The sequence below is a fragment of the Oncorhynchus gorbuscha genome, unplaced genomic scaffold, assembly GCF_021184085.1.
Source record: "Oncorhynchus gorbuscha isolate QuinsamMale2020 ecotype Even-year unplaced genomic scaffold, OgorEven_v1.0 Un_scaffold_6190, whole genome shotgun sequence".
NCBI classification, from domain to species: domain Eukaryota; kingdom Metazoa; phylum Chordata; class Actinopteri; order Salmoniformes; family Salmonidae; genus Oncorhynchus; species Oncorhynchus gorbuscha.
The window spans coordinates 7501-20486 of record NW_025749849.1 but is presented as its reverse complement, the minus strand read 5'-3'; the positions used below and the strand labels follow the sequence as shown (position 1 = coordinate 20486).

General features: G+C 46.5%; 1 pseudogene; it reads right to left on the bottom strand.

Moving 5' to 3' along the window:
- Positions 1-3959: 3959 nt before the first annotated feature.
- LOC124029389 overlaps positions 3960-12986 on the bottom strand; it is a 15763-nt pseudogene continuing 6736 nt past the window's right edge.

Below are 12986 nucleotides of genomic sequence, written 5' to 3'. Positions count from 1 at the left end.
ACATGTACATAAGGATATATGAATGAGTGATGGTACAGAGCAGCATATAGTAGATGGTATCGAGTACAGTATATACATATGAGATGAGTGTGTAGACAAAGTAAACAAAGTGGCATAGTTAAAGTGGCTAGTGATACATGTTACATAAGGATGCAGTCGATGATGTAGAGTACAGTATATACATATGCATATGAGATGAATAATGTAGGGTAAGTAACATTATATAAGGTAGCATTGTTTAAAGTGGCTAGTGATATATTTACATCATTTCCCATCAATTCCCATTATTAAAATGGCTGGAGTTGGGTCAGTGTCAATGACAGTGTGTTGGCAGCAGCCACTCAGTGTTAGTGGTGGCTGTTTAACAGTCTGATGGCCTTGAGATAGAAGCTGTTTTTCAGTCTCTCGGTCCCAGCTTTGATGCACCTGTACTGACCTCGCCTTCTGGATGATAGCGGGGTGAACAGGCAGTGGTTCGGGTGGTTGATGTCCTTGATGATCTTTATGGCCTTCCTGTAACAACGGGTGGTGTAGGTGTCCTGGAGGGCAGGTAGTTTGCCCCCGGTGATGCGTTGTGCAGTCCTCACTACCCTCTGGAGAGCCTTACGGTTGAGGCGGAGCAGTTGCCGTACCAGGCGGTGATACAGCCCCCGCCAGGATGCTCTCGATTGTGCATCTGTAGAAGTTTGTGAGTGCTTTTGGTGACAAGCCAAATTTCTTCAGCCTCCTGAGTTGAATGAGGCGCTGCTGCTTGGCCTTCTTCACGACGCTGTCAGTGTGAGTGGACCAATTCAGTTTGTCTGTGATGTGTATGCCGAGGAACTTAAAACTAGCTACCCTCTCCACTACTGTTCCATCGATGTGGATAGGGGTGTTCCCCTCTGCTGTTTCCTGAAGTCACAATCATCTCCTTAGTTTTGTTGACGTTAGTGTGAGGTTATTACCCTGACACCACACTCCGAGGCCCTCACCTCCTCCCTGTAGGCCGTCTCGTCGTTGTTGGTAATCAAGCCTACCACTGTTGTGTCGTCCGCAAACTTGATGATTGAGTTGGAGCGTGCGTGGCCACGCAGTCGTGGGTGAACAGGGAGTACAGGAGAGGGCTCAGAACGCACCCTTGTGGGGCCCCCCGTGTTGAGGATCAGCGAGGAGATGTTATTTGCCTACCCTCACCACCTGGGGGCGGCCCGTCAGGAAGTCCAGTACCCAGTTGCACAGGGCGGGGTCGAGACCCAGGGTCTCGAGCTTGATGGCGAGCTTGGAGGGTACTATGGTGTTGAATGCCGAGCTGTAGTCGATGAACAGCATTCTCACATAGGTATTCCTCTTGTCCAGGTGGGTTAGGGCAGTGTGCAGTGTGGTTGAGATTGCATCGTCTGTGGACCTATTTGGGCGGTAAGCAAATTGGAGTGGGTCTAGGGTGTCAGGTAGGGTGGAGGTGATATGGTCCTTGACTAGTCTCTCAAAGCACTTCATGATGACGGAAGTGAGTGCTACGGGCGGTAGTCGTTTAGCTCAGTTACCTTAGCTTTCTTGGGAACAGGAACAATGGTGGCCCTCTTGAAGCATGTGGGAACAGCAGACTGGTATAGGGATTGATTGAATATGTCCGTAAACACACGGCCAGCTGGTCTGCGCATGCTCTGGGGGCGCGGCTGGGGATGCCGTCTGGGCCTGGGTAGCCTTGCGAGGGTTAACACGTTTAAAATGTCTTACTCACCTCGGCTGCAGTGAAGGAGAGACCGCATGTTTCCGTTGCAGGCCGTGTCAGTGGCACTGTATTTGTCCTCAAAGCGGGCAAAAAGTTATTTAGTCTGCCTGGGAGCAAGACATCCTGGTCCGTGACTGGGCTGGATTTCATCTTGTAGTCCGTGATTGACTGTAGACCCTGCCACATGCCTCTTGTGTCTGAGCCATTGAATTGAGATTCCACTTTGTCTCTGTACTGACGCTTAGCTTGTTTAATAGCCTTACGGAGGGAATAGCTGCACTGTTTGTATTCAGTCATGTTGCCAGACACCTTGCCCTGATTAGCAGGTTATCATTCTTTCAGTGAAATACGGAACCGTTCGTATTTTATCAGGCGGGTGGCATCCATCAGTCTAAATAATCCTGTTACAACCTTCAATGTTATGTCATAATTATGTACAATTCTAGCAAATTAGTTCGCAATGAGCCAGGCTGCCCAAACTGACTCTGCGTGCAATAAATGCAAGAGAAGTGACACAATTTCACCTGGTTAATATTACCTGCCAACCTTCTATTAGCTAAATATGCAGGTTTAAAAATATATACTTCTGTGTATTGATTTTAAGAAAGGCATTGGTGTTTATGGTTAGGTACAGTCGTCCAACGATTGTGGTTTTTCGCAAATGCCCTTTTGTTAAATCATCCCCCAGCATTGCATCGATTATATGCAACGCAGGACACGCTAGATAAGCGAGTAAAATCATCAACAATGTGTAGTTAACTAGTGATTATGATTGATTCTTTTTATAAGATAAGTTTAATGCTAGCTAGCAACTTACCTTGGCTTCTACTGCATTCACGTAAGTCTCCTTGTGGAGTGCAATGAGAGGCTGGTGGTTAGAGCGTTGGACTAGTTAACTGTACGGTTGCAAGATTGGATCCCCGAGCTGACAAGGTGAAAATCTGTCGTTCTGCCCCTGAACAAGGCACTGTTAAATGAAGGTATAAAAAATAAAAAATAAAAATCGGTGCCCAAAAATACTGATTTACGATTGTTATGACAACTTGAAATCGGCCATTCTGATTAAGCGGTCGACCTCTAGTTAAGGATCAGGGTTCAGTGGTCAGGGTTCAGTGGTCATGGGTTAGGGGTCAGGGTTTAGTGATCAGGGTTAGAGGTCAGGGTTTAGTGGTCAGGGTTCAGTGGTCATGGGTTAGGGGCAGGGTTTAGTGATTAGGGCTCATGGTTAAGTGGTTAGAGGTCAGGGTCATGGGTTAGGGTTCAGGGTGCAGTGGTTACTGTTCAGGGGTCATGGGTTAAGGGTTCAGTGGTTAGAGGTCAGGGGTCATGGGTTAAAGGTCAGGTTCCGTGGCTGGAGGTCAGGTTATACCTCTGCTAGGTAAGCAGCATAGTTAATATCTCCTATCCCAGCGTTAGAGAAGGTTAGCAGGTTATCCGTTAGGGGTCAGGGATCATGGGTTAGGGTTAGAGGTCAGGGGGTCATGGGTTAAGGGTCATGGTTCAGTGGCTAGAGGTCAGGGTTATACCTCTGCTAGGTAAGCAGCATAGTTAATATCTCCTATCCCAGCGTTAGAGAAGGTTATCAGGTTATCACGTTAGGGGTCAGGGTTCATGGGTTAGAGGTCAGGGTTATACCTCTGCTAGGTAAGCAGCATAGTTAATATCTCTATCCCAGCGTTAGAGAAGGTTAGCAGGTTATCACGTTAGGGTCAGGGTTCATGGGTTAGAGGTCAGGGGTTATACCTCTGCTAGGTAAGCAGCATAGTTAATATCTCCTATCCCAGCGTTAGAGAAGGTCAGCAGGTTATCACGTTAGGGGTCAGGGTTCATGGGTTAGAGGTCAGGGGTTATACCTCTGCTAGGTGCAACATAGTTAATATCTCCTATCCCAGCGTTAGAGAAAGGTTATCAAGTTAGGGTCAGGGTTCATGGGTTAGAGTCCAGAGGTTATACCTCTGCTAGGTAAGCAACATGAATTAATATCTCCTATCCCAGCGTTAGAGAAGGTCAACCCAGGTTATCACGTTAGGGGTCAGGGTTCATGGGTTAGAGGTCAGGGGTTATACCTCTGCTAGGTAAGCAGCATAGTTAATATCTCCTATCAGCGTTAGAGAAGGTCAGCAGGTTTATCACGTTGGGGTCGGGTTCATGGGTTAGAGGTCAGGGGTTATGCCTCTGCTGGGTAAGCAACATAGTTAATATCTCCTATCCCGTCGAAGGTCAGCAGGTTATCACGTTAGGTCAGGGTTCATGGGTTGGGGTCAGGGGTTATACCTCTGCTAGGTAAGCCAACATAGTTAATATCTCCTATCCCAGCGTCAGAGAAGGTCAGCAGGTTATCTCGTCCATCCTGCTCCAATAACACAATGCTCTGGAGGTCGATGCTCACGCTGTCAAACACCTTCACCAGGTCCTTGTTAAACTGACACACACACACACACAGACACACACACAGAGACACACACACAGACACACACACACACAGACACACACACACAGAGGCACAGACACACACACACACACACACACAGAGACACACACACACACACAGAAGCACAGACACACACACACACACACACAAACACACAGATACACACACACACACACACACACACACACACACACAGACAGACAGACAGACAGACAGACAGACAGACAGACAGACAGACAGACAGACAGACAGACAGACAGACAGACAGACAGACAGACAGACAGACAGACAGACAGACAGACAGACAGACAGACAGACAGACAGACAGACAGACAGACAGAGACGGATACAAAAACCCTTATGAATTATGGGTTAGGGTTGTGTAACAGTTCTAGGAATGACTATCTCAACCCTTTATCTAGAACAATAACCCAATGGTCGAACTGTAACACACACAGTCCCTCCCCCACACACACAGTTCCCCCCCACACACACACACACACACACACACACAGACACACAGACACACACACACACACACACAGACCCTCCCACACAGACCCCCCCACACACACACACACACACACACACACAGACCCCCTCACACACACGCTGACACCCCCCCAGACCCTGACATACCACGGTTGTTTTGAGGAAGGTGTTGATGTTGAACATTGTCTCCAGCTGCAGAGCATGGTACAGCCCGTTGTTATCATGGCAGTCTCTACACACACACACACACACACACACACACACACACACACACACACACACACACACACACACACACATCCAACCGGGTGAATCTCCTGACCCATTGAAAGAAGTCATGGCTACGTTTCCATCCAGCCGGGTGAATCTCCTGACCCATGGAAAGAAGTCATGGCTACGTTTCCATCCAGCCGGGTGAATCTCCTGACCCATGGAAAGAAGTCATGGCTACGTTTCCATCCAGCCGGGTGAATCTCCTGACCCATGGAAAGAAGTCATGGCTGACCACGTTTCCATCCAGCCGGGTGAATCTCCTGACCCATGGAAAGAAGTCATGGCTGACCACGTTTCCATCCAGCCGGGTGAATCTCCTGACCCATTGAAAGAAGTCATGGCTACGTTTCCATCCAGCCGGGTGAATCTCCTGACCCATGGAAAGAAGTCATGGCTGACCACGTTTCCATCCAGCCGGGTGAATCTCCTGACCCATGGAAGAAGTCATGGCTGATGGAAACATGACATGTCTCTACAATGTAATAAACGCAGGACTGACAATTGGTTTGTTTTACATGGTGGGATCTTTTGGTTTTGGTCAAATTACTGTAAACCTAACTTCTGTAATCCAAACTACTGTAAACCTAATTTCTGTAATCCAAACTACTGTAAACCTAATTTCTGTAATCCAAACTACTGTAAACCTATGTTCTGTAATCCAAACTACTGTAAACCTATATTCTGTAATCCAAACTACTGTAAACCTATCTTCTGTAATCCAAACTACTGTAAAACTATCTTCTGTAATCCAAACTACTGTAAACCTATATTCCGTGATCCAAACTACTGTAAACCTATCTTCTGTAATCCAAACTACTGTAAACCTAACTTCCGTAATCCAAACTACTGTAAACCTAATTTCTGTAATCCAAACTACTGTAAACCTATCTTCTGTAATCCAAACTACTGTAAACTTATCTTCTGTAATCCAAACTACTGTAAACCTAGTTTCTGTAATCCAAACTACTGTAAGCCTATCTTCTGTAATCCAAACTACTGTAAACCTATTTTCTCTAATCCAAACTACTGTAAACCTAGCTTCTGTAAACCTAGTTACTGTAATCCAAACTACTGTAAGCCTATCTTCTGTAATCCAAACACCTGTAAACCTAGCTTCTGTAATCCAAACTACTGTAAACCTAGCTACTGTAAACATAGCTACTGTAAACCTAGCTTCTGGAAACCTAGCTATTGTAAACCTAGCGATTGTAAACCTAGATACTGTAAACCTAGCTACTGCAAACCTAGCTTCTGTAAACCTAGCTACTGTAAACCTAACTTCTGTAAACCTATCTACTGTAAACATAGCTTCTGTAAATCTAGCTTCTGTAAACCTAGGTACTGTAAGCCTAGCTACTGTAAACCTAACTACTGTAAACCTAGCTTCTGTAAACCTAGCTACTGTAAACCTAGCTTCTGTAAACCTAGCTACTGTAAACCTAGCTTCCGTAAACCTAGATTATGTAAACCTAGTTTCTGTAAACCTAGCTATTGTAAACCTAGCGATTGTAAACCTAGATACTGTAAACCTAGCTACTGCAAACCTAGCTTCTGTAAACCTAGCTACTGTAAACCTAACTTCTGTAAACCTATCTACTGTAAACCTAGCTTCTGTAAATCTAGCTTCTGTAAACCTAGGTACTGTAAGCCTAGCTACTGTAAACCTAACTACTGTAAACCTAGCTACTGTAACCTAGCTACTGTAATCCTAGCTACTGTAAACCTAGCTACTGTAATCCTGGTTACTGTAATCGTAGCTACTGTAATCCTAGCTACTGTAAACCTAGCGACTGTAAACCTAGCTACTGAAATCGTAGCTACTGTAATCCTAGCTACTGTAAACCTAACTTCTGTAAACCTATCTACTGTAAACATAGCTTCTGTAAACCTAGCGACTGTAAACCTAGCTACTGTAATCCTAACTACTGTAATCCTAACTACTGTAATCGTAGCTACTGTAATCCTAGCTACTGTAAACCTAGCGACTGTAAACCTAGCTACTGAAATCGTAGCTACTGTAATCCTAGCTACTGTAAACCTAACTTCTGTAAACCTATCTACTGTAAACATAGCTTCTGTAAACCTAGCGACTGTAAACCTAGCTACTGTAATCCTAACTACTGTAATCATAGCTACTGTAATCCTAGCTACTGTAAACCTAGCGACTGTAAACCTAGCTACTGTAATCGTAGCTACTGTAATCCTAGCTACTGTAAACCTAGCGACTGTAATCCTAACTACTGTAATCCTAACTACTGTAATCCTAGCTACTGTAATCCTAGCTACTGTAAACCTAGCTACTGTAATCCTAGCTACTGTAATCCTAGCTACTGTAATCCTAGCTACTGTAATCCTAACTACTGTAATCCTAGCTACTGTAATCCTAGCTACTGTAAACCTAGCTACTGTAATCCTGGTTACTGTAATCGTAGCTACTGTAATCCTAGCGACTGTAAACCTAGCTACTGTAATCCTAACTACTGTAAACCTAGCTACTGTAATCCTAGCTACTGTAAACCTAGCGACTGTAAACCTAGCTACTGTAATCCTAACTACTGTAATCCTAGCTACTGTAATCCTAACTACTGTCCTTTTCCAATTAGTATTTTGTTGATTTGACTGTGAATTCACGTAGGTAAACAACTAAATCAAAATGAACTAATGTCTGTGTCCAGTGATGTGAATGGTGTGTGTGTGTTGGTCTGTGTGCGTCTGCGTGCTAACGTGCATGTGTGTGTGTGTGTGTGTGTGTGTGTGTGTGTGTGTGTGTGTGTGTGTGTGTCTCACCGGTACATGCTTCCTACAGTCAGGTCGATGTTAGGGTTCTGGAACAGCGTGTGTGTGTGTGTGTGTGTGTGTGTGTGTGTGTGTGTGTGTGTGTGTGTGTGTGTGTGTGTGTGTGTGTGTGTGTGTGTGTGTGTGTGTGTGTGTGTGTGTGTGTGTGTGTGTGTGTGTGTGTGTGTGTGTGTGTGTCTCACCGGTACATGCTTCCTACAGTCAGGTCGATGTTAGGGTTCTGGAACAACATGCCAGGCAGGAAGTTCTTCTTGGCAGGATGGACCATGTAGGGAGTGTCTATTATCTATACGCACGCACGCACGCACACATACACATACACACACACACACACACACACACGTTAGGAAACTGGAGGACACAGGGCTGTAGTGTCTAGGTACTGGAGGACACAGGGCTGTAGTGTCTAGATACTGGAGGTAAGGGCTGTAGTGTCTAGATACTGGAGGACACAGGGCTGTAGTGTTTAGATACTGGAGGACACAGGGCTGTAGTGTCTAGATACTGGAGGACACAGGGCTGTAGTGTCTAGATACTGGAGGACACAGGACTGAGAGGGTGAGGGAGGGAGATGGTGAGAGAGAGGGGTGAGAGAGAGGAGGGGAGAGGGTGAGAGAGGGGGGAGAGGGTGAGAGAGGATGAGAGAGAGGGAGGGGAGAGGGTGAGAGAGGGGGAGAGGGTGAGAGAGGATGAGAGAGAGGGGGAGAGGGTGAGAGAGGATGAGAGAGAGGGGGAGAGGGTGAGAGAGGATGAGAGAGAGGGGGAGAGGGAGGGGAGAGGGTGAGAGAGGGGAGAGGGTGAGAGAGGATGAGAGAGAGGGGGAGAGGGTGAGAGAGGTGAGAGAGAGGGGGAGAGGGTGAGAGAGGGTGAGAGAGGAGGCGAGAGGGTGAGAGAGGGTAGAGTGTGAGAGAGGGTGAGAGAGAGGGAGGGAGAGGGTGAGAGAGGGGGGTGAGAGAGGATGAGAGAGAGGGGGAGAGGGTGAGAGAGAAGGGGGAGAGAGTGAGAGAGAGGGTGAGAGGGGGGTGAGAGAGGGAGGTGAGAGGGTGAGAGAGGGAGGAGGAGAGGGGTGAGAGAGGGAGGAGGAGAGGGTGAGAGAGGGAGGTCAGAGGGTGAGAGAGGAAGGAGGAGAGGGTGAGAGAGGGAGGTCAGAGGGTGAGAGAGGGAGGAGGAGAGGGTGAGAGAGGGGAGGAGGAGAGGGTGAGAGAGGGAGGTCAGAGGGTGAGAGAGGGAGGTCAGAGGGTGACAGAGGGAGGAGGAGAGGGTGAGAGAGGGAGGGGAGAGGGGGAGAGAAAGGGGGAAGGTGTGTACCTTGAACAGTTGTCTGTTAGCAAGCGGTTCACAGAACAGCTTCTCAATGTTGCCCCCGACAACAAACCCTGCTGATACCAGCCCCATCAATACCCAGGCAAAGATGAAGCTGAACCCTACACCTCTGAGATGAAGAGGAGAGAGACAGTGAGAGAGACAGAGAGGATCGAGAGACAGACCGACAGACAGACAGACAGACAGACAGACAGACAGACAGACAGACAGACAGACAGACAGACAGACAGACAGACAGACAGACAGACAGAGCCAGAGAGAGAGACAGACAGAGACAGACAGAGAGAGACAGAGAGAGACAGAGAGAGAGACAAAGAGAGAGACAGAGAGAGACAGAGCCAGAGAGACAGATATATATATAGAGAGAGAGAGACAAAGCCCTTGAATTGAATTGAATTGAGAGAGAGAGAGAGAGAGAGAGAGAGACAGAGAGAGACAGAGAGAGACAGAGAGAGAGAGAGAGAGAGAGAGAGAGAGAGAGAGAGAGAGAGAGAGAGAGAGAGAGAGAGAGAGAGAGAGAGAGAGAGAGACAGAGAGAGACAGACAGAGACAGAGAGAGACAGAGAGGGGGGCAGAGAGGGGGGCAGAGAGAGAGAAGTGTGATATTATGGATGCTGCCAGGATATTGTCATGGTTACTCACGCCATTAGCAGGTTGCCTCCCGGTGTTTGATAGGCAGCCGCGGGTGGTGGGCGTGGCCTGTTTGTCGTAGCCACACGTTCCGCACAACAGACCCAGGAAGTTAAAGGTCAAAACCAGAACCACTGAACACAGCACGGCCACACAGCCTATCCACCTGTAATAATAATAAACACTGTTATATACATCACCGAACACAGCACAGACCTGTAGAAGTCCATCTAAACACACAGACCTGTAGAAGTCCATCTAACCACACAGACCTGTAGAAGTCCATCTAACCACACAGACCTGTAGAAGTCCATCTAACCACACAGACCTGTAGAAGTCCATCTAACCACACAGACCTGTAGAAGTCCATCTAACCACACAGACCTGTAGAAGTCCATCTAAACACACAGACCTGTAGAAGTCCATCTAACCACACAGACCTGTAGAAGTCCATCTAACCACACAGACCTGTAGAAGTCCATCTAACCACACAGACCTGTAGAAGTCCATCTAACCACACAGACCTGTAGAAGTCCATCTAAACACACAGACCTGTAGAAGTCCATCTAAACACACAGACCTGTAGAAGTCCATCTAAACACACAGACCTGTAGAAGTCCATCTAACCACACAGACCTGTAGAAGTCCATCTAAACACACAGACCTGTAGAAGTCCATCTAAACACACAGACCTGTAGAAGTCCATCTAAACACACAGACCTGTAGAAGTCCATCTAAACACACAGACCTGTAGAAGTCCATCTAAACACACAGACCTGTAGAAGTCCATCTAACCACACAGACCTGTAGAAGTCCATCTAACCACACAGACCTGTAGAAGTCCATCTAACCACACAGACCTGTAGAAGTCCATCTAACCACACAGACCTGTAGAAGTCCATCTAAACACACAGACCTGTAGAAGTCCATCTAAACACACAGACCTGTAGAAGTCCATCTAAACACACAGACCTGTAGAAGTCCATCTAACCACACAGACCTGTAGAAGTCCATCTAACCACACAGACCTGTAGAAGTCCATCTAAACACACAGACCTGTAGAAGTCCATCTGTATTAAACACACAGACCTGTAGAAGTCCATCTAAACACACAGACCTGTAGAAGTCCATCTGTATTAAACACACAGACCTGTAGAAGTCCATCTAAACACACAGACCTGTAGAAGTCCATCTAAACACACAGACCTGTAGAAGTCCATCTAACCACACAGACCTGTAGAAGTCCATCTAAACACACAGACCTGTAGAAGTCCATCTAACCACACAGACCTGTAGAAGTCCATCTAAACACACAGACCTGTAGAAGTCCATCTAACCACACAGACCTGTAGAAGTCCATCTAAACACACAGACCTGTAGAAGTCCATCTAAACACACAGACCTGTAGAAGTCCATCTAACCACACAGACCTGTAGAAGTCCATCTGTATTAAACACACAGACCTGTAGAAGTCCATCTAACCACAGACCTGTAGAAGTCCATCTAACCACACAGACCTGTAGAAGTCCATCTAAACACACAGACCTGTAGAAGTCCATCTAACCACACAGACCTGTAGAAGTCCATCTAACCACACAGACCTGTAGAAGTCCATCTAACCACACAGACCTGTAGAAGTCCATCTAACCACACAGACCTGTAGGGTCCTGTATTAACCACACAGACCTGTAGAAGTCCATCTAACCACACAGACCTGTAGAATCCATCTGTAAAACACACAGACCTGTAGAGTCCATCTAACCACACAGACCTGTAGAAGTCCATCTATTAAACACACAGACCTGTAGAAGTCCATCTAAACCACACAGACCTGTAGAAGTCCATCTGTATTAAACACACAGACTGTAGAAGTCCATCTAACCACAGACCTGTAGAAGTCCATCTGTAAAACACACAGACCTGTAGAAGTCCATCTAACCACACAGACCTGTAGAAGTCCATCTAACCACACAGACCTTGTAGAAGTCCATCTAAACACACAGACCTGTAGAAGTCCATCTAACCACACAGACCTGTAGAAGTCCATCTAAACACACAGACCTGTAGAAGTCCATCTAACCACACAGACCTGTAGAAGTCCATCTGAACTGTATCCATAACCACACAGACCTGTAGAAGTCCATCTAACCACACAGACCTGTAGAAGTCCATCTAAAACACAGACCTGTAGAAGTCCACTAACCACACAGACCTGTAGAAGTCCATCTAAACACACAGACTCCAGAAGTCCATCTAACCACACAGACCTGTAGAAGTCCACCTAACCACACAGACTGTAGAAGTCCATCTACCCACACAGACCTGTAGAAGTCCATCTAAAACAGACCTGTAGAGTCCATCTAACCACACAGACCTGTAGTCCATCTAACCACAGACCTGTAGAAGTCCATCTACCCACACAGACCTGTAGAAGTCCATTTAACACAGACCTGTAGAAGTCCATCTAACCACACAGACCTGTAGAAGTCCATCTGTAAAACACACAGACCTGTAGAAGTCCATCTAACCACAGACCTGTAGAAGTCCATCTAAACACACAGACCTGTAGAAGTCCATCCCACACAGACCTGTAATCCATCTACCCACACAGACCTGTAGAAGTCCATCTAACCACACAGACCTGTAGAAGTCCATCTAAAACACACAGACCTGTAGAAGTCCATCTAACCACACAGACCTGTAGAAGTCCATCTACCCACACAGACTGTAGAATCCATCTAAACCACAGACCTGTAGAAGTCCATCTAAACACACAGACCTGTGAAGTCCATCTGTAAAACACACAGACCTGTAGAAGTCCATCTAAACACACAGACCTGTAGAAGTCCATCTGTATTAAACACACAGACCTGTAGAAGTCCATCTAACCACACAGACCTGTAGAAGTCCATCTGTATTAAACACACAGACCTGTAGAAGTCCATCTAACCACACAGACCTGTAGAAGTCCATCTAACCACACAGACCTGTAGAAGTACATCTAAACACACAGACCTGTAGAAGTCCATCTAACCACACAGACCTGTAGAAGTCCATCTAACCACACAGACCTGTAGAAGCCCATCTAACCACACAGACCTGTAGAAGTCCATCTGTATTAACCACACAGACCTGTAGAAGTCCATCTAACCACACAGACCTGTAGAAGTCCATCTGTATTAAACACACAGACCTGTAGAAGTCCATCTAACCACACAGACCTGTAGAAGTCGATCTAACCACACAGACCTGTAGAAGTCCATCTAACCACACAGACCTGTAGAAGTCCATCTGTATTAAACACACAGACCTGTAGAAGTCCATCTAACC